Genomic DNA, 27472 nt, shown 5'->3' on the forward strand with positions numbered 1-27472 from the left:
ATGGATTTTGTGGGTTTAATCGTTTGCACAAAATCCATAGATTAAAACTACAAAATCCATATAGATTCAAAGATTCCAATTAAGGACAATTTGACATTATTTGTTTAATGTGTTCATCGCTGATTAACAAACATTCCAGCGTTAAACTCTTCAGAGATGTCCAATTTAGTATGCATTCTTCTAATGTTCTGCAATTATTGCAGCTGAATTTTATAATCGATGAACTACTACAGAGAACTTTTGGCATGCTATAGGGTTGGTCATAATGCCAGTCAGATAAACAATTCTATAACATAAATTTAGGCGTAAATCCTCCACTGTCATATTCACAACAAATTCAATCCACTTATCAATTACAGGAAAATAACAAAAACTGTCATCACATCTAAACATAAAATTTAGACTAAACTTTTTAATGGTAGAGCAACTAAGGAGAGGCGGTGCATTATCCATTAAGGAAATGAATTTGTGAACTGTCAAGATTAATAATGTCTACAATTGATCCATCACGATCATCCTGACGGGGATCAGTATTCACTCGAAGGTGATACATGCTTCTTTGAAATTGTTGCTTCATATGTTGAACATTTAATTATTTCTGGAGGTTTTAATCATATGAAAACTAAGTTCAGTGACTTGTCATCTTTGAACCACGCAAATCTTGATCTCTAATGTGATGAATTAGATGAAATGAATGAAAACATCTTTGGCAAACGTTCGTTGTGGTAATGAGCTAATATTGTCATCCTGGTTTACAAAGTTTAGTTATGTGTCCCAAATGTCTCCAGTCTTTATATGTTGATCGTGAATTGAGCTCTTGTTTTCTACCTATCAACTTGATTGTACGATGAGGGTAATGATTTTTTCAATTAACCTGATTAATTACCTATTTATTCTCTTCCTTTTAATTCACTCATACAATTTTAATTTAGTACGTGAGGTCAAATATTAGTTGCTTTTATTGGTCTAAGATATAAGGTGTTACAAGAATGGGAAATCACTATTGGTTTAGTTTGTAAGCCTTGTAAATCAATGTACTTACTTTTATTCTGCCTCATTCTTCTATTCAGGTGATTTCCAATTTGATGTTGGAAGAGGAAGACATCTCCTTACTATTGCTGGAATGTAGATGGTTGACAAGAAGTTCTTGTATTTCAAAACATTCCTTCCCCTAGACAACCTCTTAAGGTTATATTTCTTGATATGCCAGTATGTTTTCAATTCACAATATCTTTATGTCAAATGTATATTGATCCCTTAATGCCTCAACGATTTCAATTTTATTACTATAGTTGTTAAGCTCACCACCTAACCCGATTTGTCCTTGTTCTTTATTTGTAGTACCATACTTTTTTTAGGGCGAAGATATTGATTTGCTGGAATACAAGTACCTCTCGTTTGAACAAAACATATTCAAAGTTTCCTTACAGAATTTGAAAAAATGTCAAGGTTATGTCATTTTGTAGTCGTACGCGTAGTTTTAATGTAATAAAGCTCCATCAATTCTTGAAGTTCTTACTTGAGCATGCAATAAATCCCGAGAAACTTGTTATAGTACTAGAGAATAAGGATTGCAATAGTTGTTCTACTAATACCACAAATCTAATAAAGCATTTATTAAGTTTTCCAACAAGTGCATTTTTTTTTTTACGGACCAATTAGACATAATGTTTTCTATTCCTTGTTTGTTTCTCTTATTTTTGTTGATATTTTTTTTTGTTTTAATGAGGATAACTTGATATGAAATTTAAATTATGTGCCAGCCATTAATTAGAACAAATAACAGTTGATCGTCCCTTAACCTTTGGTTTGTGTTCATAAAAAGGAGAGATAGTTAGCATCTCCCTCTACAAGGGTGGAATCAACCTTCTTGGGAGTGGACTAGCTGGCTGGGAAGCATAGATTAATTATCACTCTAGCTAGCTGGGCTAGAAGTTGACTGGATTACCAGATATTGTTGTTACTTGGGTTGGGAGCCTGACTTTTGTTTCTTGGGTTTGGATTTGTGATGCCTTTTTCTATTTTAGACTTAGTTACTCTTTATTCCTGTCGGGCTTACGGGGGTCTGTTTGAGTTTCATTTTAACATGTGCATGAGTGTACATTCTAGGCTTATAAGGGTCTTTTAGGTTTAGCCTAGATGTACTTAGATTAACTTTGAATATGCTCGTATGCTTTCTTTCATATTCATTTTGACTTCCGATGTGTTACTATAGGTTTGGTTCATTCTCGGGCGACTTGGGATTAGGTCTATTCAAGTTGGATAATTTTTATGATTCCTTGTGAGGGGATATAGATCCACGGTGGCTTAGTATTGATTGATCCCAAATCCGACATATTTTTGGAAGTAAACACCACTAGAGATACTATTTCTAGTTCGATGGCTTTGAAGTGGTCTGTCTAAATAGGCGACTTTGATATTTTGAGAACCTCTTTGGAGTCAACACGCCCCCATGTCTGTTTTGCTAATTGGGTTGGGAGTGGGCTAGTTGGTTAGGCGACCTAGATTGATTATCACTCTTGCTAGCTGGGCTTGAAGTTGATTGGATTAATTGATATTGTGGTCACTTGGGTTGGGAACCTTAATTTTGTTTCTTGGGTTTGGATTTGTGGTGCCTTTCTCTCTTCTAGATGTAGTTACTCTTTATACATGTCGGGCTTACAGGGTTGACCTCTACTGCCGGCAAGGAGAGCAACACTAACTCTGAAGAGAGAGAGGTATAGAGCCAATACCTGACCCTCTAGTAGCTTAAGTTACATTTCAATCAGTGGGGTCGGGGCATTCTTAGCCGTCATCTGGACCTTTTATGGCTCCGTACCTTCAGGCAACCATTGTACACTTTCTGATTGTGCTTGGGGCATGTAACAGACTAGAGTTGTAGCTGCACTAGCACCACAAGATCAGCCTACAACAGAGGCACCTCAGGTCCAGGTACCACCTAGAGGTGCCTAACCCGTGAATGTGGCTGAAGCCATGCCTTTAAAAAGAATATGCTTGGAGTGTTTCTCATACTCTAACCTGTAAGGTTTTTTGGGGTTGTGGTTAGGGATACCCACAAGTTTCTTACAAGTTGTCATTAGCGATATCATATTCTAGGTCTAGTTGAGTCGAGAGGAGCCGAATTCACAGCGTATCTGTTAGATAGGTGAGCTAGTAAGTGGTGACGTACCTTCATTTAGACCAGTTCAATTAGGTCTTCTCTTTTAACTTGGACCAAGTTTTCTGAGGTTTTTTTTAGCTTGGCACATCCCTCGCACATTCAATGACCGTTTCAAGATCAGTTCTATAGGTTAGAGCAATGCTCCCATGAGTGTGTCCGAGTATTCGGCAAGGTTCCACAAGTTGTTTGGCCATACTACTATGATTCTACCTACTAACAAGAAAAGAGTTTAATGCTTTGTCTGTGGGTTATGGCTTCAGCAGATTGAGACTTACTCTATAGTTTTTATGGGTCATTATTTCTCGATTTTGTTGATCATGACCACACTATTAAGTAGCTTAGTTATGAGTCCCAAGGCGGTATTGAAAAAAGGTCTGCAATGATGCCAATTTTTTGAAGTTGTTGCTTGATTCAGAGAAGTTGGGCATAACACGAGGCAACAACAACGTATTCTACTTCAACCATAGACAAGGTGACTGAATTATGTTTCCTAGTTCCTCATAATACAAAGCATGGCCCTATGAAATGAGCCATTTTAGATGTGCTTTTTCTTCCTACCATGTAGACTACGTAGTATGCAAATGCCAATCCAACCAAATCAAATGAATCATCTGTAGGACACCAGAGAATCAGGCTCAATGTTTGTTTGAGATATCACAAAATTCTTTTGATAGACTTCGGATGGGATTTCTTTAGACATGATTGGAAGCATGCACAGGGTCCAACACTAAATACAATGTTAGGTCTGTTAGCCAATACGTACAATAGAGATCTGATCATTCCTATATACTTTGTGTCATGTACCAGGACCAGGTTCATCTTTATGAAGCTTCGTTGTTGTTGCAATTGGAGTGTTATTGATCTTTGCTTCATTCATGTTGAACTTCTTTAGTAGCGTCTTTATGTAATTCTACTGGTGAGTTGAACTACCAGATGGGGACTATTTGATTTGAAGCCTCAAGAAGAAGTTGAGCTCTCCCATCATGCTCATTTAAAATTCATTGCTCATCAGTTGTGCAAAGTCTGCCTCATGTTTTGCATATTTTCCTCCAAAGATAATGCAATCTAGATACACCTGAACTATGAGCATATTGGAGCCCTGATTTCGAAGAACACTTTATTGTAAATCTTGCATCTTGAATACCCGTGTGCAAGAAAGAAGCTCGGTAGGTGATCGCACCATGCTCTTGGGGATTGTTTTAATCAATTCAAGGCTTGTCCTATTTGTACACATAGTCAGGATGGTCATAATTTTCAAATCCGGGGGGTTGTTTGACATATTAAAGAAACTTTGACCACAATAACAAGAACTGGGTTCTTGTTGAATTTTCAGAGACACAAATGCAATAAAATAAAATAGAGATTTTATCGTGGAAAACCTCCTTACGCAAGGGAAAAGAAACAACGATCTACCCTCGTAGTATTTTAAACCAAACTTCCCTAACTTCAAAGAGCAACTTTACATTACAACTCTGTAATAAAAAAGACTAACTTTAGTAAATCACCTAAATAGCTCATTTTAACTGTTCAATAATTAATTGTTTATAAATTTCAAATGCTCTTTTTCTCTTTGTCAAAGATCCTTTTATAAGGGAGAATTAAACCCTAATGGAATCGTACAATGAAAGTAATTCGTTTCCTAATTGTTTTTTCCTTTCCGTGCAAGGAGTCTTCTTCACTATTTTTCCTTAGTTAGGAGTATTTATGTTCGACGCGTTATTTCTTCTTTCCCGCTCTTTTATCCTAGTTTTGGTACAAGCTTGTGAACCTGATTCACTTTGTCATTGTCAAAACTTTCGTCATTAATTTATTTCTCCTTTGAGGACTCAATTTGTCGAGTAACTATCAACATATCTAGAGATTAGTTAGAGAACTAGATATCTTGACCACGATTCTGTTTTAATACATTGTTGTAAAATATCAATCATATAGTCATTAAGCTAAATCGATAGAAATTATTTGCATAATGGAAATCAAGTCCTATTAATTGCGACTCCTATAAAATATAATTGTAATGTGGAGACGTGAATAACATCTCATTTAACATAAAGTTGTTGTCATGATGATGCATGTAAGTTCGTTACGTCTCTCCTTATATTTTATCGATTCAAATATAATTAAAAGGAAAATAATAATTTTAAACGGATTAAAAGGGAAAATAGGTGTTAAAAATTGAACAAGGGACTATATCTTTTTCAAATGTGTAAAATTATTACGTCAATGATGATTTTAGCATGACATCAGAAAATTATTTAGGATAAATAATCAACTTAGAACAATTAATGACATAATTATCTTGATTGTCTAGATCTCATTAATTAATTAATTAATATATATTCTTTCTATGCTTTGACCAAAAATAGAAATCAATTAAATGGTCAACTCCATGGCCACTATATAAGTAGTGTGACATTAGCCCTTTCATGAAAATATAGATATATTCAACAACATCAAAGAAAAAAAAATCAAAATTTTGAAAGGCCAACCAAAGATTACATTGTTTATGTATCCTTTATCCTAATTTCATTTCTTACGTTTTGTGTTTGAAGTTTGATGAATAATTTTGTTTACTAAAATACAGGACTTGTAAACTGTAAGTTTAAAAGTCTTATTGCTCTTTTTTATGGTTTAAAATCGCTGTAAATTGTAATTATATAGTATTACATGGGATAATCATAGTAGAATTGACTACTAATTTTCACTTTTTTAGTGAGATCATTCAATTCCTCACCTTAACTGTAATCTCCTCAATTTTTCCCTTTCCCGAATCCTAATTTTTTTAAAAATAATACATTAATGAATATAATATATTATCACATTAAAAAAAGAGTGTCATGTGATATAACTTTGTTAGTTGGACATTAAAGAAAGAATAAACAAAAAAAAAAGAAACAAAAATTGTCTATAGCAATTATAGTTACAAGTAAACTTATTCTTGGTATTGATGTATGATAATTTCCACCGCCTCTTAGACCTTCCTTGTTTCTCAACAAAAGAGAAGTAGAATGACTTTTTGGGTTTTAAAAGGTCTGAAAGGCGAATGAAGAGTTGTGACTTTTCCGAAAGATGGTGACTTTTGTGAATTTTTGGAAAGGTTGTGATTAATCTGAAGGATTGTGGTTTTCCAAGGGGTTGTGACTTTTCCAATAAAGCCCAATAAGCACATGTTTATGCTATTGTTTTTTGTTTATAAATATATGTATTTTCTCTTAATTTTTAACAATAGAATTTCTGAAATTCTTCTTTTTCTTCACAAAGAAATTCTAGTGTACTTTTTTTCCGTTTAGTGGTTAGCTGACGTTGTGATTTTAGGTAGAAATACTAAAATAATTTGAACAACATGAGCAACCAAGACCAATTCTCTAGCACCTCTGAAAGTCTGCATATTGAAACCTTACCTCACAAAAAAACCAAAAATTGAGACAGAATGTGAAGAAATTGATAAGATTAGTTAGCTACCTTATGCTCTTATTGTCCAAATTCTTTCTTTATTGTCCATAACAGACACATTCAGAACATCTACTCTATCTAAAGATTGGCAATACTTCTGCACTTCCATCAACAACGTTGTTTATGTCACCAAGGAGTATGATCGTTTCGATCGCTAAGTAGTGCACAAATTCATTTCCTTCACGGATAATATACTACCTCTCCTTACCCATTAGAGTGTTCAGTCTAAACTTTGTGTTTAGATATGATGATGGTCTGTCATATTTTCCCATAATTATCAAGTGGCTTGAATTTTTCGTGAATAAGAAAGTGGAGGATTTACGCCTAAATATACGTTATAGAATTGTTTATCAGACTGCGCATGACCAACCCTATAGCTTGCCAGTATTTCTCTGTAGTAGTTCATCGATTATAAAACTTACGTGCAATATTTGCAAAATATGAGAAGATAGCATCCTAGATTAAATATCTCTGAAGAGTTTAAACCTGAAAAGTTTGTTTATCCGAGATGAACACATTAAACAAATAATGTAAAATTGTCCTCAATTGGAATCATTGAATCCATATGGATTTTGTGGTTTTAATCGTTTGCACAAAATCCATAGATTAGAATGACAAAATCCATATAGATTCAAAGGTTTCAATTAAGGACAATTAGGCATTATTTGTTTAATGTGTTCATCCAGGATTAACAAACTTTCCAGCGTTAAACTCTTCAGAGATGTCCATTTTAGTACGCATTCTTCTAATGTTCTGCAATTATTGCAGTTGAGTTTTATAATCGATGAACTACTACAAATAACTTCTGCCAAGCTATAGGGCTGGAAGTTTACTAGATTACTAGATATTGTGGTTACTTGTGTTGGTAGCCTGAATTTTGTTTCTTGGGTTTGGATTTGTGGTGCCTTTCTCTCTTATAGACTTAGTTACTCTTTATACTTGTCGGGCTTACATAATCTATTTTATTTTCATTTAAACATATGCATGAGTGTATGTTCTAGGCTTATAGGTGTCAGTTAGGTTTAGCTTAGGTGTACATAGATTTACTTACGGTATGCTCATATGGTTTCTTTCATATCCGCTTTAACCTCTGTCTGTTTCTAGATTCGATCTTTTCCTATTGTTTTTACCTTTCTTTCTCAGTCGACACGTGATGTCTACAAAGTACATAGATTTTATACTCATGCTAGAGTCTTGATTTGTTTCGTCATGCATGTGCGGTGATTATTCGTGGAAGATTCAGGGATTTGGAGATGAGTGTGAGCAGTTGGAGTCTTGTATTAGCTCATCTCGTTCCCTACTTATTTAGCTAGTCTTTTTCCTTTTTGAACAAGAATTGTTTCTGTCCACTTTTGCGATTTTTACTCTCATTTTTAGACAACTGTGTACTTCTGATTTCTAGGTTATGGGAGGGAACTTTTGTATATAGTTTTTTGTTTGCTCCCGCTTTTGTTTTGTTTGGTGGTTTAGTTTGATTTCTATTTAGTTGTACCCTTATACTTATTGCTTGCTATTCTAGGTTACACATTATTTTCCCTACTTGAGGGTTATAATACATGACCTCATGACTCGAGGGATCGGGTCATGAAAACTTAGTATCAGAGCCCTAGATTTTCATATCTCACTTGTACAGAGCTAATACAAATTAGAGATTTTTGGATCTGTGTGGAGACATTTGTATCCTATCTTTAAAAGGCTATAGGGTGTCTTTAGGAATTTATCCTCTTTTTTATCGCTTTCATGCAGACTGTGTGTAGTTGGTTTATTGAAATCTCACTTGTTTCATTCTTTTCAGAAAATGACTCATACATGCCATACAACATCTCGAGAAAGGGATCAATCTCTACCGGCCAGGAGTGCAACACTAGCCCTGAAGAGAGAGTGGTTTGGCGCCATCAGCTGATTCTCTAGTAGTTTAAGTTCTAGTTCAATCAGCGGGGTCAGGGCCATATCAGCCGTTACCTAGACCCTGTATCGCTCTGTACCTTCAGGCAACCATTGTAGAACATATTATTATGCTTGGGGCATGCAACATGATAGAGCTGCATCTGCACTAGCTCCATAGGATCAGCCTAAAATAGAGGCACCTCAGTCCAGGTACCACCTACAGGTGCCCAACCCGTGAATGTAGCTGAAGCCATACCTTTAAAAAAGAAGATGCTTGGAGTGTTCTCATACTCTAACCTCTATGTTTTTTTGGGGCTGTGGGTTAGGATACCCAAAAGCTTCTTACACTTTGCCATTAGCGACATCACATTCTAGGTCTTTTGGAGTAGAGAGGAGCCGAATCCACGACGTATTTATTAGATGGGTCAGCTAGTAAATCGTGGCGTACCTTCTTTTAAACTAGTTCAGTTAGGTCTTCTCTTTTTACTTTGACCAAGTTTTCTGATTTATTTTTTAGCTTGGCACATCCCTCGCAACTTCAATGATCGCCTCAAGATCAGTTCTACAGGTTAGAGAAGTGCTCCCAAGAGTGAGTTAGAGTGTGAGGCGAGTTTCCACAACTTGTTAGGCCACACTTCTATGATTCTACCTACTAAAAAGAAAATATGTTAATGCTCTGTCTGTGGGTTATGACTTCAGCGGATAGAGACTTAGTCGAGAGTTTCTATGGGTCATTTATTTCTTGATATTGTTGATAACGGCAACACTGTTGAGTAGATTAGTAATGAGCCCCAAGGTGACATGAAAAAATGTCAACTATGATGCCAAAATCTTGAAGTTGTTGATTAATTCAGAGAAGTTGGGCATAACACGAGGCAACAACAATGTATTCTGCTTCCGCCATAGACAAGGTGACTGAGTTATTTTTCCTAGTTACTCATAATACTAAGCATGGCCCCAAGAAGTGAGCTATTTTAGATGTGCTTTTTCTACCTACCAGGTAGACTACATAGTCTGCCAATGCAAATCCAACCACATCAAATGAATCATCTCTACTATACAAGAGAACTACACTCATTTTCGTTTGAGATATCACAAAATCCTTTGGAGAGCCTTCAGATGGGATTTCTTTGGACATGATTGGAAGCATGCACAGTCTAACACTAAATACAATGTTAGGTCCGTTATCTATTACGTACAATAGAGATCCGATCATTCCTATATACTTGATGTCATGTACCACGAACAGGTTCGTCTTTATCAAGCTTCGTTGTTGTTGAAATTGGAGTGTTATTAATCTTTTCTTCATTCATGATGAGTTGAACTGCCAGAGGAGGACTATTTGATTTGAGGTCCCAAGAAGAAGTTGAGCTCTCCCATCATGCTCATTTAAAATTTGTTGCCCATCAGTTGGTGCAAAGTCATCCCCATGTTTTGCATATTTTCCTCCAAAGATAATATCATCTAGATACACTTGACCTATGAGCACATTGGAGCCCTGATTTCGAAGAACAGTGTATAGTCAATCTGGCCTCTTAAATACCCGTGTGCAAGCAAAAAGCTTGATAGGTGATCGCACCATGCTCTTGGGGATTGTTTTAATCCATACAAGGTTTGACCTGTTTGTACACATAGTCAGGATGGTCCTTATTTTCAAATCTGAGGGGTTGTTTGACAAATTAAAGAAACTTTGACAACCTCAATAAGAACTGGGTTCTTGTTGAATTTTCAGAGACAAAAAATGGAATAAAATAAAATAAAGATTTTGTCGTGGAAAACCTCCTTACTCAAGGGAAAAAACAATGATATTCCCTCGTAGCATTTTAAACCAAAATTACCTAACTTCAAAGAGAAACTCTAGATCGCAACTCTATAATAAAAAAAAGAATAACTCTAGTAAATCACCTAAATAGCTCACTCTAATTGTTCAACAATTAACTATAATCGTATACTCTACTCTCCAAGAAGCCAAACTCACTTTTTGTTACAAAACCTCACAAATTCTCTTTCAATCTTAGTACAATTATCTCTAAAAAATAATTCTAAGGTGAACCAATCCAAACTAAGCCTATAGAAAGAAAAACCTAGTTGTAGTTCTTCTTTCTTCTATTGTATACTCTTTAGTGTTGCACTTCTTTCACCACTAAATTCTCTCAATTTATGAATTTCAAAATATGTTTTTTCTTTGTCAAAGATCCTTTTATAAGGAGGGATTCAACCCTATTTGAATCCTACAAGGAAAGTAATTCTTTTCCTAATTTTTTTTTCTTTCCGTATAAGGAGTCTTCTTTACTATTTTGCCTTAATAAGGAGTGTTTGCCTTCGACGCGCTATTTCTTCTTTAATATCCCACTCTTTTATATTAGTTCTGGAACAAACTTGTGAACATGGTTCACTGTGTCATTGTCAAAACATTACTCAGAATATTGTCATGTCATCATTAATTTATTTCTCCTCTGAGGACTCAATTGTAACACCCCAGAAAATTTTTGAGCTAATACTCGAACCGTTCTTCATACTAAGTGAGATTTTTGCTACAAATTTAAGTTTTTTTTTAGTATTAAGTTCATTAGATGTAACACCTTGAGTTCTAAGAAGGACTGAAGAGAGTTCATTTAAGTCATTCCTAAGTTTTTCTTAAGTTTTGGGTCTACTTCAAACGACCATAACTCCATGTACAGGATGATTTAGGTGAGCTACAAGAGAGAAAATTAAGGCCCTTCGAATACTCTTTCCAATGCCACTGAGTTTGCTCAATTCCGAGTTTTGAGTAAGAAGTTATGACTGATTTACTAGCGTCGCGCAAACCTGGCAGCAGCTCCGCGACGCGCAACCAATACGGACCTCACTGCCTGGTGAAAAATCATTCCGACTCCCAGCTCATCTTATTTATTTCTTTAGGGGTATTTTAGTCCTAAAAACCCTTAGGAGGTCATCTAAATTGCCCTAAACGTGTAGAAAATTAGTTTTCTTAAATCAAAACCCTCTCATTCACTACAAAGATTCTGCGCTCAAGAAATTCAAGAAAAGCTAAGGCTAGGGTTCTTTCTTTCCAGATTTTCCTTCAAGTTCTTCAAGAAGATGATTCATTCAGGTATGTAAACTTCCATAATGTTGGGTTTGTTCACCCACAGGGCAATCATGTTAATTTCAGCTTTAAATTCGTTCTAGAAAGTTGAAACCTTGTTGTTCTTGTTATGTATTCATGAAATTGCTTTCGTTCTTGAATTGGGCTGAGATTTAGGAGTTCTTGAGGTTATTGTGTCGATTTATAGAGTTGTTAGAGTTAGATTCTTGTGTTCTTGTGCTGGGTATTAAAATCAGAAAAAGAATCGAAGTTAGGCGAATTGGGCTAAGGAAACGAAGAAGAAATTTCGTCAGTCGAAATTTGCAACCCCCTCCGTGTCGTGCAGCCACTTCTCAAATTTGGGATTTTCTGCTTCACGTCGCGGAGATGACAGGGAGTTTTCTGCCTCATAAGCCATTTTCGAAACCAAAATTTAAATTCTTCTCCGCGTCGCGTACCCACCTTCAGGTATTGACTTTCAGTCTTTTCTCATGTTTAGCTATCTAAAATCATTCCTAAATATCCTGAGACATTTCCTATCACAAATCACAACCTTGAATTCATAAATCACATTCAAAGTAGAGTTGAGAGTCAAGTCTTGAGAGTTCTTTCAAACATTTTTCAGAAAATCCCTTTTTGTCTTTTTGAGGAGTCTTCTACAAATTCTAATAACTTGTTTCAAGACTCGAGCAAGTGAGTATCAGATTGAGAATAATGCATTCATGAGTCTACCTTGTCATCATGAGATCTTTCTCATCATGAACTATAACTCTTGAATTCATAATTCACACTCAAGAGAGAGTTAAGAGTAGAGTTCAAGAAAGCCTTTGAGTTCAATTGTGAATCCTTTGAGATAAACTATCGAATTGAACTAAGTTTTGAAGAACTAAGTCAGAGAATAAGAAGAGTCGTATACATTAGTTCCATATAGTAATGTTGACCATCAAGTCGACTTGTTTCATGCCTATAATTTTGCATGAACATCGTAAGTTGAGTATCCTTCAGAGAAGTGGTATCTTCAAGATCTAAGCCTTTAAGTGTTGAGTTTCTAATCTCTTTCGAGAAGTATCTTTGAGTCCTTGAGTTGAATATTTCATACTCATAATTCCGCATGAACATTATAAGTCGAACAGTCTTGATAAGAGAAGTATCTTTGAGTCATTGAGTTGAGTACTTCATGCCCATAATTCCGCATGAACATTGAGTTGAACATTCTTGAAATGAGTAGTATCATTGAATCCAAGTATTTGAGTTCTATCTCTGGTTATTGAAAACCTTGCATTTAGTCGTTCATATCTATAATTCGACATGAACCATATTTTAAGAAGACTTTTATAGATGTTTTAACTTTGTTTTAAGACTTATGTTTTGAGTTTAGTAAAGAGTAAAGTTGAAGTTCGTTTCTTCAAAAGTATATGGGGACTATGTATTTCCAAAAGAGTTTAAAATGTTTTCACACTTAAATAAGAACGGAAACTGAGATTTCCAAAGAGCCTTCACGCTAGTTTTCACAAAAGAGTAATCACTTTCTAAATAAAGCAAGAGAGGAAACTGAGATTTCCAAGATAGCCTTTGAGCTAAGATTTTGACCACTTATCTAAAATAATGAAGAAGTATGTTTTTAAAAGATAAAGAGCTAGTATATTTTGGGTGTAGTATTGAGCACTGCTATGGGGAGAGTTCAAACAACTCACAGCCCCCATAAACGATATAGCCACTATGGGTAGAAAAGGGTCATACTTTTTAGATGAACCTTTTTCACAATAGACAAGTGGATCCATTAGGCAGTTCAGGTCCTATACCTTTGGCCGAGTATAGGATGCGCTGGCAGCGTGAGATAGATCGTTGTATCATTACTATAGCTCTTATGTGATGGTTGTCGGTTACAGAAAGTCCCACATAAGTTATTGTATTCTTATATACACAGTTATTTGTATTTTTACATACATTTCAGAGTTATGTTGTATCCTTGCATACACACAGAGTTGACAGCATGTTTTAAACAGTTTGTTTCTTTATATTGCACTTGTTTTAAATTACTTCATATTGAAATGAGTTCAGTTATGTTGAGTTGAGCCAGGTAAGTTCTTCAGTTTCTTTCAGATTCTTTCAAGCTTATGTTATGCTTTAGAATTCTCCTTACATGTTTGTACATTCCACGTACTGAGCCATTTGGCCTGCATCTTCTCATGATGCAGACACAAGTATTCAGGATCATCAACAGGAGCTTCATTGATACATCCGAAAGTTCGACTAAGCTATGGTGAGCCTCCTTGCTTCCAGAGGATTTCATTTACTTTTCAGTTAAGTCAGGATGTCGTGGGTCTTATCCCGACTTCCATTTTTATCAGTTAGAGGCTTCATAGATAGTCAGTATAGTTGAGAAGTCCGTATTATTCATTTATTTTATTAAATGTTTTAAAGACTTAAAGTTCCTATTTTATGGCGATTTGAATATATTATTTTATTCAGAGTTTTTCAATTGATTTAAAGCTTTGTATTTCAGTTTCATGAATTTTATTCAGTTTTAAAGCTTTGTATTTCAGTTTCATGAATTTTATTCAATTTTAAAGCTTTGTATGCTTGAATCAGTTGTCCGGTTGTAGTCAGCCAGGATAAGGGTTCGCTTGAGGACCATCAATGGTTCTTGATTGCCGGCCACGTCCAAGGTGTAGGCTACGGTCGTGATAAACTTGGTATTAGAGCACAAAGTTTAAGTGTCCTAGGGTGTCTATGAAGCCGTGTCAGTAGGTTCTCGTTTATGGTTGTGAGGGCCCCACTTCTATAAATGAGGGACTACAGATATTTAAGAAAAGTTTCCCTTCTTTCATACACTTAATCGTGCAATTGAGCTATGTCGTAGAGATTTATTCTAACTTGTGTGTTCTCCTATTCCTTCGACTACCCATTATGCTAGAGGTGGTTAAAAACCAGAGTCAGTTCTTTTTCGATGAGTTGTTCTTAGCAAGAGTTTTGAGGAAGTCATGAGACTTGAGAGGGGCTTAAGAGAAGTCCAAGAGTAAGTTAAGTGTAAAGATTCAGAGTAATGCCCTCATATTCATATGAATCGTGCATTTGAGCTAAAAGCAAGTTGTACTCTTTTCCTTATGCCTTGTTTCAGTTGAGATCTTTTTTAAGAGGTATGTTTAAAGCTTGGGTAGTATTTCCACCCTAAAAGGTAGAATGAGGTATGAGATCATGAGCAGTAGTAGTGAAAGAGCCCAGAGTTAGAACAAAGTATGTAGAGGTTTAGTAAACTAAGTAAGGGAGATGGTGTTGTGACAAGCTATGGTACTATAGTCATGTACCTAGTAAGTTAGTAATGAGGAGTTTTCCCTTATGGGTAGACTAAGAAGTGATGAGTTGTGAAGATTCCATCATAGGAGGTAAAGTGTGTTGTAGCTAGAAAGGAGTTGGTGATGAAGTGTCATTGTTTAGGAAATGACTAAGTGTAAGTGGTGAATAGAAGAGCAGGAGTATTCATGAGGTGATAGATCTAAGCTAGGCTTATGATTTTGAGGGAGAGCCCATAATATTCAAAGTGTAATAGAACTAATTAGGCATTGATATATAGTGAATGAGTGAATAGTACTTATGTTGCGAAGTCAAAGGTGATAGTAATTGTAAGCATGAAGACTAAGAGGTGACGATTGACGATTTATCATAAGGTCCTAGTGGAAGAGTGCTTCTGAATTTGTATCTAGTAGTTGTAAGTTAGTATAGTAAGAGAGCAATCATATTAATATTCGGGTTTAGTCATAAACATTAAGCTTGAATTTGAGATGAGTATCATGATAAAAGGAATGGCAACATGAGGGTGATGATGTTAGTCTTAAGATTTAATCTAGAAGACTTGAAGAAATCGAGGTGATTAGCTGCAATAGATAAGATTGGTACAAGTGAGAGACCCTAATGATTAGATAAGGGCAGTGAAATGTGGCTAAGTTACAAGAGTAACAAGAGCATTAAGAGGTGTGCCGATACGGTACGTTACCGGATACGGTTTTAATTAAGTTATAATTTTCCATGTGTGCCTAGATAGCATAATTGAGTTGTCAATGTGGAATAAGTCCATAGCTTTCAAGTATTAGCCTTAGACCTAAGGGAGAAATAATAAGATGAGAAATCAATTCAAGTGTTGAGAATTTCTGAAGGAGATTGTTAGTAAGAGTCCATGGAGCTGTTAGAGTACTAAGCTTGAATGTGGTGGAAAGGAGTAATAGTTTTGGGATGAGATTCCTTATTGAGAGTTATAATCCAAACTTAAGGATTTAGGTTAAGCTTGAACATAGTAAGAGCATATTATTAGAATTAGACCTTAGTAAGAGTAACCCCATTCTATACCCAGTCCAGTCGTCATTCTAGGACGAATGATCCCAAGGGGGAGATATTGTAACACCCGAGAATTTTTTTGAGCTAAGACTCGAACCGTTCTTCGTAGTAAGTGAGATTTTTGCTAGAAATTTAAATTTCTTGAGTAATAAGGTCATTGGATATAACACCTTGAGTTCCAAGAAGGACTGAAGAGAGTTTATTCGAATCATTCCTAAGTTTTTCTTAAGTTTTGGGTCAACTTAAAACGACCATAACTCTATGTACAAGATGAGTTAGGTGAGCTACAAGATAGAAAATTAAGGCCCTTCAAGTACTCTTTCCAACGCCACTGAGTTTGCTCAATTCCGAGTTCTGAGTAAAAGGTTTGACTGATTTACTAGCGTCGTGAAAACCTGGCGGCAGCTCCGCAACGCGGAGCTAATATAGACCTCATTGCCTGGTGAAAAATCATTCCGACTCCCAGCTCATCTTATTTATTTCTTTAGGGGTATTTTAGTCCTAAAAACCCTTAGGAGGTCATCTCAATTGCTCTAAACGTGTAGAAAATCAGTTTTCTTAAATCAAAACCCTTTCATTCACTCCCAAGATTCTACGCTCAAGAAATTCAAGAAAAGCTAAGGCTAGGGTTCTTCTTTCCAAATATTTCTTCAAGTTCTTCAAGAAGATGATTCATTCAGGTATGTAAGCTTCCATAGTGTTGGGTTTGTTCACCCACACGCCAGTCATGTTAATTTCAGTGTTAAATTCGTTCTAGAAAGTTGAAGCTTTGATGTCTTGTTATGTATTCATGAAATTGCTTTCGTTCTTCAATTGGGTTGAGATTTAGGAGTTCTTGAGGTTATTATGTCGATTTATGGAGTTTTTAGAGTTAGATTCTTGTGCTGGTTATTTAAATCTAAAGAGAGATTGAGAAAAAGAATAGGAGTTAGGAGAATTGGGGATTGGAAATGAAGAAGAAATTTCTTCAGCCGAAATTTGGAACCCTCTCCGCGTAGCACAACCACTTCTCAAATTTGGGAATTTCTGTTTCAGGTCGCGTAGCTGACACGGAGTGTTCTGCCTCAAAAGCCACTTTTGAAACCAAAATTTAAATGCTTCTCCACGTCGCGGATTCACCTTCAAATATTGACTTTCAGTCTTTTCTCATGTTTAGCTATCTAAAATCATTCCTAAACATCATGAGACCTTTCCTATCACAAATCACAACCTTGAATTCAGAAATCACATTCAAGGTAGAGTTGACAGTCAAGTCTTGACAGTTCTTTCGAACATTTTTCAGAAAATCCCTTTTTGTCTTTTCGAGGAGTCTTCTACAAATTCTAATAACTTGTTTCAAGACTCGAGTAACTGAGTATGAGATTGAGAATAATGTATTCATAAGTCTACCTTGTCATCATGAGATATTTCTTATCATGAACTATAACTCTTGAATTCATAATTCACATTCAAGAAAGAGTTCAGAGTAGAGTTCAAGAAAGACTTTCAGTTCAATTGTGAATCCTTTGAGATCAACTATCAAAATCATCTAAGTTTTGAGGAAGTAAGTCAGACAATAAGAAGAGTTGTATACATGAGTTCCATATAGTAATGTGGACCATCGAGTCGAGTTGTTTCATGCCCATAATTTTGCATGAACATCGTAAGTTGAGTATCCTTCAGAGAAGTGGTATCTTCAAGTTCTAAAGCTTTAAGTGTTGAGTTCCTAATCCTTTTTGAGAAGTATATTTGTGTCCTTGAGTTTAATATTTCATGCTCATAATTCCGCATGAAAAATATAAGTCGAACAGTCTTGAGATTAGAAGTATCTTTGAGTCATTGAGTTAAGTAGTTCATCCTCATAATTCCGCATGAACTCTGAGTTGAGCATTCTTGAAATGAGTAGTATCATTGAAGTTCTTGAGTTCCAAGTATTTGAGTTCTATCTATGGTTATTGAAAACCTAGCATTGAGTCGTTCATATCCATAATTGGGCATGAACCATATTTTAAGAAATCTTTTACGAATGTTTTAACTTTGTTTTAAGATTTAAGTTTTGAGTTCAGTAAAAAGTAATGTTGAAGTTCTTTTCTTGAAAAGTATATGCGGACTATGTATTCCCAAAAAAGTTTAAAATGTTTTCACATTTAAATAAGAACAGAAACTGATATTTCCAAAGAGCCTTCAGACTAGTTTTCAGAAAAGGGTAATCGCTTTCTAAATGAAGCAAGAGAGGAAACTGAGATTTCCATGATAGACTTTGAGCTAAGTTTTTGAGCACTAATCTCAAATCAGAAAAGAAGTATTTGTTTAAAAGATAAAGAGCTAGTATATTTTCGGAGTAGTATTGAGCATCGATATGGGGGAGAGTTCAAACAACTCACAGCCCCCATAAACCATTTAGCCACCATGGGTAGAAAAGGGTAATACTTTTTCGATGAACCCTTTTCACAATAGACTAGTGGATCCATTAGGCAGTTCAGGTCCTATACCTTTGGCCGGGTATAGGATGCGCTGGCAGCGTGAGGTAGATCGTTGTATCATCACTATAGCTCTTATATGATGGTTGTCAGTTAGAGAAACTCCCACATAAGTTATTGTATTCTTATATACACAATTATTTGTATTTTTACATACATTTCAGAGTTATGTTGTATCCTTGCATACACACGAAGTTGACATCATGTTTTAAACAGTTTGTTCTATTATATTGTACTTGTTTTAAATTGCTTTATATTGAAATGAGTTTAGTTATGTTGAGTTGAGTCGAGCCAGGTAAGTTCTTCAGTTTCTTCCAGATTCTTTCAAGATTATGTTATGCTTCAGAAATTCCCCTACATGCTCATACATTCCCAGTACTGAGCATTTGGCCTGCATCTTCTCTTGATGCAGACACAGGTATTTAGGATCATCAATAAGAGCTTCGTTGATACATCCGGAGGTTCGAGTTAGCTATGGTGAGCCTCCTTGCTTCCGAAGGATTTCATTTACTTTTCAGTTTAGTTAGGATGTCGTGGGTCTTATCCAACTTCTATCTTTATCAGTTAGAGGTTTCATAGGTAGTCAATATAGTTGAGAACTCTGGATTATTCATTTATTTTATTAAATTTTTTAAAGACTTGAAGTGCCTATTTTATGGCGTGTTGAATGTATTATTTTATTCTAAGTTTTTTATTTAAGTTAAAGCTTTGTATTTTTGTTTCATGAATTTTATTCAGTTTTAAGCTTTGTATGCTTGAATCAGTTTTCCGGTTGTAGTCAGCCAGAATGAGGGTTCGCTTGGGGACCAACAATGGTTCTTGAGTGCCAGCCACGTCCATGGTGTAGGCTCGGGTTGTGACATCAATTTCCCTAGTATCTATCAACATATATCGAGATTAGTTAGAGAATTCGATATCTTGTCCATGCTTCTTATTTAATGCAATGTTGTAAAATATTAATTATACAGTCATTAAGCTAAATACATAGAAATTATTTGCAAAATGGAAATCAAGTCCTATTAATTGCTACTCCTATAAAATAAAAATGCAATGTGGAGACGTGAATAACCTCTCATTTAACATAAACTGGTCGTCATGATGATGCAAGTGAGTTTGTCATGTCTCTCCTTATATTTTATCGATTCAAATATAATTAAAAGGAAAATAATAATTTTAAACGGAATAAAAGGGAAAATATGTGTGAAAAATTGAAACAAGGGACTATATCTTTTTCAAATGTGTAAGAAGTAAATTATTATGTCAATGATTAATTTAGCATGACATCAAAAAACTATTTAGGATAAATAATCAACTAAGAACGATTAATGACATAATTATCTTGATTGCCTAGATCAGTTATAATTAATTAATTAATATATATTCTTTTTATGCTCTGACCAAAAATAGAAAAAAATTAAATGGTCAAGTCCATGGCCACTATATAAGTAGTGTGACATTAGTCCTTTCATGTAAATATTCATACATTCAACAACTTAAAACAAAAAAATCAAGATTTTGAAAGGCCAACCAAAGACTACATTGTGTTTGTATCCTTTATCTTAATTTCATTTCTTAAGTTTTGTGTTCGAAGTTTGATGAATAATTTTCTTTACTAAAATATAGGACTTGTAAACTGTAAGTTTAAAAGTCTTATTGCTCTTTTTTATGGTTTAAAATCACTGCAAATTGTAATATTATAGTATTACATGGGATAATCATAGTACCATTGACTACTGAATTCTTCCTTTTTTTGGTGAGATCATTCAATTCCTCACCTTAATTTTAATCTCCTCCTTAATTTTTCCCTTTCTCGAACCCTAATTTTTAAAACAATAATATATTAACTAATATCATATATTTTAACATTAAAAAAGAGTGTCATGTGATATAACGTTTTTAGTTGGACATTAAAGAAAGGATAAACAAAAAAAAAGAAACATAAATTCTCTATAGCAATTATAGTTACAAGTAAACTTATTCTCGGTATTGATGTATGATAATCTCCACCCTTTCTTAGCCCTGTGTTACTTCTCAACAAAACAGAAGTAGAATGACTTTTTGGGTTTTAAAATGTCTGAAAGGAAAATGAAGAGTTGTGACTTTTCCAAAAGATGGTGACTTTTGCGAAAGGTCGTGCTTATTTTGAAGGATTGTGGCTTTTCCAAGTGGTTCCAATAAATCACAATAAGTACATGTTTACGCTATTGTTTGTTTTTTATAAATATGTGTGTTTGCTCTTACTTTATAAGAATAGTATTTCTGAAATTCTTTTTATTCTTCACAAATATATTCTAGTGTACTTTTTTGTCGTTTAGTGGTTAGCTGACGTTATTTTTTAGGTAGCAATAGTAATACAATGTGAACAACATGAGAAACCAAGACCAATTCTCTGGCACCTCTGAAAATCTATTTATTGAAAACTTACCTCAGAAAAAACCCGAAAATTGAGACAGAATGTGAAGAAATTGATAGGATTAGTAAGCTACCTTATGCTCATTGTCCAAATTTTTTCTTAATTGTCAATAAAAGACACGTTCAAAACATCTACTCTCTCTAAATATTGACAATAAATTTGGATTTCTATGAACAACGTTGTTTATGACACCGAAGAGTATGGTCGTTTAGATATCTCAGCATTGCACTAATTCATTTCTTTCACGTAAAATGTACTACCTTGTTTTAGCCATTAAAATGTTCAGTCTAAACTTAGTATTCAGATTAGATGATGGTCTGTCATATTTTCCCGTAATTGACAAGTGGCTTGAATTTTCTGTTAATAAGAAAGTAGAGGATTTACCCCTGAATATACATTATAGAATTGTTTATCTCGCTGGGCATGACCAACCCTATAGCTTGTCAGAAGTTCTTTGTAGTAGTTCAACCACTTAAATGCAATAATTGCAGAATATGAGAAGATTGTGTACTAAATTAAACAACTCTGAAGAGTTTAACACTGAAAAGTTTGTTTATCCGGGATAAACATAGTAAACAAATAATGTTAAATTGTCCTCAATTGGAATCATTGAATCCATATGGATTTTTTGGTTGTAATCATTTGCACAAAATCCATATAGATTCAAAGATTCCAGTTAAGGACAATTTGATATTATTTGTTTAATGTGTTTATCCCGGATTAACAAAATTTCCAGGGTTAAACTCTTCAGATATGTCCAATTTAGTATGCATTCTTCTAATGTTCTGCAATTAATGCAGTTGAGTTTTCTAATCGATGAACTACTACGAAGAACTCCTTGCAAGTTATAGGGTTGGTCATGATGCCCAGTCGGATAAGCAGTTCTATAACATATTTTCAGGCGTAAATCCTCCACTTTCCTATTCACAACAAATTCAATCCACTTGTCAATTAAAGGAAAATAAGAAACACCATCATCACATCTGAACATAAAGTATAGACTATGTTTTTAATGGTAGATTAGCTAAGGAGAGACAGTACATTATCTGTTAAGGAAATGAATTTGTGCACTGTCAAGATTAATAATGACTGCATTTGATCCATCACGATCATCCTGACGTGGATCCGTATTAACTCGAAGGTGATACATGTTGCTTTGAAATTGTTGCTGCATATGTTGAACATTTAACAATATATAGGGTTTTAATCATATGAAAATTAAGCTCAAGGACTTGTCATCTTTGAACCACGCAAAACTTGATCTATACTATGATGAATTAGATGAAATGAATAAACAAATAGAGAAAGATCTTTTGGCAAACGTTCGTTGTTCTACTGAGATAATATTGTCATCCTAGTTTACCAAGGTCAATTATCAGTCCCAAATGTCTCCAGTCTTTCTATGTTGATTGTGAATTGAGCTCCTATTTTCTACCTATCAACTTGATTGTACGATTGGGGTCATGATTTTTTCAATTAACTTGATTAATTATCTATTTATTTACTTCCTTTTAATTAACACATATAGCTTTAATTTACCATGTCAAGTTAAATATTAGTTCCTTTTATTGGTCTAAGCTATAAGGTGTTACAAGAATGGGAAATCACTATTGGTTTAGTTTGTATGCCCTGTAAATCAATGTAGTTACCTTTATTCTGCCTCATTCTTCTATTCAGGTGATTTCTAGTTTGATGTTGGAAAAGGAAGACATCTCCTTAATGTTTTTGGAATGCAGATGGTTGACAATAAGTTTTTGTATTCCAAAACATTCCTTCCCCTAGACAACCTCTTAAGGTCGACTTATAATTTGGAAAACCTAATAATATTTCCTGATATGCCAGTCTGTTTTCAGTTCGCAATATCTTTAAGTCAAATGTATATTGATCACTTATAGCCTCAACGACTTCAATTTCATTATTGTAGTTGTTAATCTTACCACCTAACTTGATTTGTCCTTGTTCTGTATTTTTAGTACCATGCTTTTTTTAAGGCGAAGACATTGATTTGCTGGAAGACAAGTACCTCTCGTTTGAACAAAACATATTCAAAGTTTCCTTACAGAATTTGAAGAAAGACAAGTTTATGCCATTTTGTAAGTGTACGCGTAGTTTTCACGCAATAAAGCTCCAACAATTCTTGAAATTCTTACTTGAGCATGCAATAAATCCCGGTAAACTTATTATAGTTCCAGAGGATAAAACTACAACAGTTGTTCTACTAATACCTTAAATTTAATGAAACATTTGTTAGGTTTTCCAACAACTGAAATTATTTCCTTCAGACCAATTAATCTTAATCTTTTCTATTTCTAGTTTGTTTCTCTGATTTTTGTTGAAATTTTTTTTGTTTTAATCAGGATAACTTGTTATAAAAATTAAATTATGTGCAAGCAATTAATTAGAACAAAAAACAGTTGATTGTCCCTTAACCTATGGTTTGTGTTCGCAAAAAGGAGAGCTAGTTTTCATCTGCCTCTACAAGGATGGAATCAACTTTCTTGGGAGTGGACTAGCTGGCTGGGTGGCCTAGATTGATTATCACTCTTGCTAGTTGGGTCGGAATTTCACTGGATTACTAGATATTGTGGTTACTTGGGTTGGGAGCCTCAGTTTTGTTTCTTTGGTTTGGATTTGTGGTGCCTTTCTCTCTATAGACTTAGTTACTCTTTATACTTGTCGATCTTACTGGGGTCTTTTTGAGTTTCATTTTAACATGTGCATGAGTGTACATTCTAGGCTTAAATGGTTCCATTTAGGTTTAGCCTATATGTACTTAGATGAAATTTCAATATCATTGTATGCTTTCTTTCATATACGATTTGGCTTTTGATGTGTTACCATAGGCTTTGTTCTTTCTTGGGCGGCATGGGATTACGGTTATTCAAGCTGGATATTTCTTGTGATACCTTGTATGGAGACGTTGTTTCACAGTGGCTTAGTATTGATTGATTTTATATTCGACATCCTATTGGGAGTCAACACCACTGGGGGACACTCTTTCTAGTTGGATGGCTTTGAATTGGTCTATCTAGATAGGAAACTTTAATATTTTGAGACCCTTTTTAGAGTCAACATGCCCCTATGTCAATCTTGCTAGTCGGGCTGGGAGTGGACTAGCTGGCTGGGCGACCTAGATTGATTATCACTCTTGCTACCTGGGTTGGAAGTTGACCGGATTACTAGATATTGTGGTTACTTGGGATGGGAACCTGAATTTTGTTTCTTGGGTTTCGATTTGTCATGCCTTTCTAACTTGTAAACTTAATTACTCTTTATACTTGTCGGGCTTACAGGGTCTATTTGATTTTCATTTAAACATGTGCATGAGTCTATGTTCTAGCCTTATAATGACCAGTTAGGTTAAGCTTAGGTGTACTTAGATTTACTTTCGGTATGCTCATATGCTTTTTTTCATATCCTCTTTGACCTCTGTTTGTTTCTAGATTCGATCTTTTCATGTTGTTTTTTCCTTTCTTGCTTAGTCGACACGTGATTTGTACAAGGTACCCAGTTTTTATATTCATACTACAATTTTAATCTGTTTCGTCATGTAGGTGCGGTGATTGTTTTTGTAATTAGAAGAATTAGGGATTTGGAGATGAGTGTGAGCACTTGGAGTCTTGCATGAGCTTATCTCATTTTTTACTTACTTAGCTAGTCTTTTTCCTTTTGGATCAAGCTTTGTTTTTGTTCAATTTTGCGATTTTTACTCTTATTTTTAGACAATTGTGTATTTCTCATTTTTAGGTTACGGGAGGTACCTTTTGTATATAGTTTTTTGTTTGCTCCTGCTTTTGTTTTGTTTGGTGGTTTAGTTTGATTTCTATTTAGTTGTACCCATATACTTATTGCTTGCTATTCTAGGCAACACATTAGTTTCCCTACTTGAGGGTTATAGTATATGCCCTCATGACTCGAGAAATCGGGTTATGAAAAGTTGGTATCAGAGCCCTAGATTTGCCTGTCTCACTTGTACAACGCTAATATTGATTAGAGATTTCTTGATCGGTGTGGAGACATTTGGATCCTATGTTTTTAATTCACAATATCTTTATGTCAAATGTATATTGATCACTTATAGCCTCAACGACTTCAATTTCATTATTGTAGTTGTTAATCTTACAACCTAACTTGATTTGTCCTTGTTCTATATTTTTAGTACCATGCTTTTTATAAGGCGAAAACATTGATTTGCTGGAAGACAAGTACCTCTCGTTTGAACAAAACATATTCAAAGTTTCCTTACAGAATTTGAAGAAAGTCAAGTTTATGCCATTTTGTAATTGTACGTGTAGTTTACACCCAATAAAGCTCCAACAATTCTTGAAGTTCTTACTTGAGCATGCAATAAATCCCGATAAACTTGTTATAGTTCCATAGCATAAGAACTACAAAAGTTGTTCTACTAATACCTAAATTTAATGAAGCATTTGTTAACTTTTCCAACAACTGAAATTATTTCCTTCAGACCAATTAATCTTAATCTTTTCTATTCCTAGTTTGTTTCTCTGATTTTTGTTGACAATTTTTTTTGTTTTAATTAAGATAACTTGTTATAAAAACTAAATTATATGCAAGCAATTAATTAGAACAAAAAATAGCTGATTGTCCCTTAACCTATGGTTTGTGTTCGTAAAAAGGAGAGCTAGTTTTCATCTGCCTCTACAAGGATGGAATCAAGTTTCTTGGGAGTGGACTAGTTGGCTGGGTGGCCTAGATTGATTATCACTCTTGCTAGTTGAGTCGGAAGTTGACTGGATTACTAGATATTGTTGTTACTTGGGTTGGGAGCCTCAGTTTTGTTTCTTGGGTTTGGATTTGTGGTGTCTTTCTCTCTATAGACTTAGTTAATCTTTATACTTGTCGGTCTTATTGGGGTCTTTTTGAGTTTCATTTTAATATGTGCATGAGTGTACATTCTAGGATTAAATGGTTCCATTTAGATTTAGCATATATGTAATTATATTAAATTTCAATATCATCGTACGCTTTCTTTCATATTCGATTTGGCTTCTGATGTGTTACCATAGGCTTTGTTCTTTCTTGGGCGGCTTCGGATTACGGTTATTCAAGCTGGATATTTCTTCTGATACCTTGTGTGGGGACGTTGATTCACGGTGGCTTAGTACTGATTGATCTTATATTGGACATCCTATTGGGAGTCAACACCACTGGGGACACTCTTTCTAGTTGGATGTCTTTGAAATGGTCTATCTAGATAGGAAACTTTGATATTTTGAGACCCTTTTTAGAGTCGACATGCCCCTATGTCAATCTTGCTAGTCGAGCTGGGAGTGGACTAGCTGGTTGGGCGACCTAGATTGATTATCACTCTTGCTACCTAGGTTGGAAGTTGACCGGATTACTAGATATTGTGGTTACTTGGGATGGGAACCTGAATTTTGTTTCTTGGGTTTGGATTTGTCGTGCCTTTCTAACTTGTAAACTTAGTTACTCTTTATACTTGTCGGGCATACATGGTCTATTTGATTTTCATTTAAACATGTGCATGAGTCTATGTTTTAGGCTTATAAAGACCAGTTAGGTTAAGCTTAGGTGTACTTAGATTTACTTTCGGTATGCTCGTATGCTTTCTTTCATATCCGCTTTGACCTCTGTTTGTTTCTAGATTCGATCTTTTCATATTGTTTTTTCCTTTCTTGCTTAGTCGACACGTGATTTGTACAAAGTACCCAGTTTTTATACTCATGCTACAATTTTAATTTGTTTCGTCATGTAGGTACGGTGATTGTTTTTGCAATTAAAAGAATTAGGGATTTGGAGATGAGTGTGAGCACTTGAAGTCTTGCGTTAGCTTATCTCATTTTATACTTACTTAGCTATTCTTTTTCCTTTTGGAACAAGCATTGTTTTTGTCCACTTTTGGGATTTTAACTCTTATTTTTAGGCAATTGTGTATTTCTCATTTCTAGGTTACGGGAGGTACCTTTTGTATATAGTTTTTTGTTTGCTCCTGCTTTTGTTTTGTTTGGTGGTTTAGTTTGATTTCTATTTAGTTGTACCCATATAGTTATTGCTTGCTATTCTAGGCAACACATTAGTTTCCCTACTTGAAGGTTATAGTATATGCCCTCATGACTCGAGAAATCGGGTCATGTAAAGTTGGTATCAGAGCCCTAGATTTGCCTGTATCACTTGTACAACGCTAATATTGATTAGAGATTTCTTGATTGGTGTGGAGACATTTAAATCCTATGTTTTCAATTCACAATATCTTTATGTCAAATGTATATTGATCACTTATAGCCTCAACGATTTCAATTTCATTATTGTAGTTGTTAATCTTACCACCTAACTTGATTTGTCCTTGTTCTGTATTTTTAGTACCATGCTTTTTTTAACCTGAAGACATTGATTTGCTGGAAGACAAGTACCTCTCGTTTGAACAAAACATATTCAAAGTTTCCTTACAGAATTTGAAGAAAGTCAAGTTTATGCCATTTTGTAGTTGTACGCGTAGTTTTCACGCAATAAAGCTCCAACAATTCTTGAAGGTCTTACTTGAGCATGCAATAAATCCCGATAAACTTGTTATAGTTCCAGAGCATAACAACTACAAAAGTTGTTCTACTAATACCTTAAATTTAATGAAGCATTTGTTAGGTTTTCCAACAACTGAAATTATTTCCTTCAGACCAATTAATCTTAATCTTTTATATTCCTAGTTTTTTTCTCTGATTTTT

The 27472-nt window shown here is 34.7% G+C and overlaps 4 pseudogenes; all 4 read left to right on the forward strand.

Moving 5' to 3' along the window:
* Positions 1-1811: 1811 nt before the first annotated feature.
* LOC125819847 (U6atac minor spliceosomal RNA) lies at positions 1812-1948 on the forward strand (annotated as a pseudogene).
* Positions 1949-6500: 4552 nt separating this feature from the next.
* On the forward strand, positions 6501-27454 carry LOC125819823 (uncharacterized; annotated as a pseudogene).
* On the forward strand, positions 23208-23267 carry LOC125819861 (U6atac minor spliceosomal RNA; annotated as a pseudogene).
* On the forward strand, positions 25395-25454 carry LOC125819859 (U6atac minor spliceosomal RNA; annotated as a pseudogene).
* Positions 27455-27472: the final 18 nt, after the last annotated feature.

The sequence above is a fragment of the Solanum verrucosum genome, unplaced genomic scaffold, assembly GCF_900185275.1.
Source record: "Solanum verrucosum unplaced genomic scaffold, falcon-dt-bn FXZP01000239.1, whole genome shotgun sequence".
Classification (NCBI taxonomy): Eukaryota; Viridiplantae; Streptophyta; class Magnoliopsida; order Solanales; family Solanaceae; genus Solanum; species Solanum verrucosum.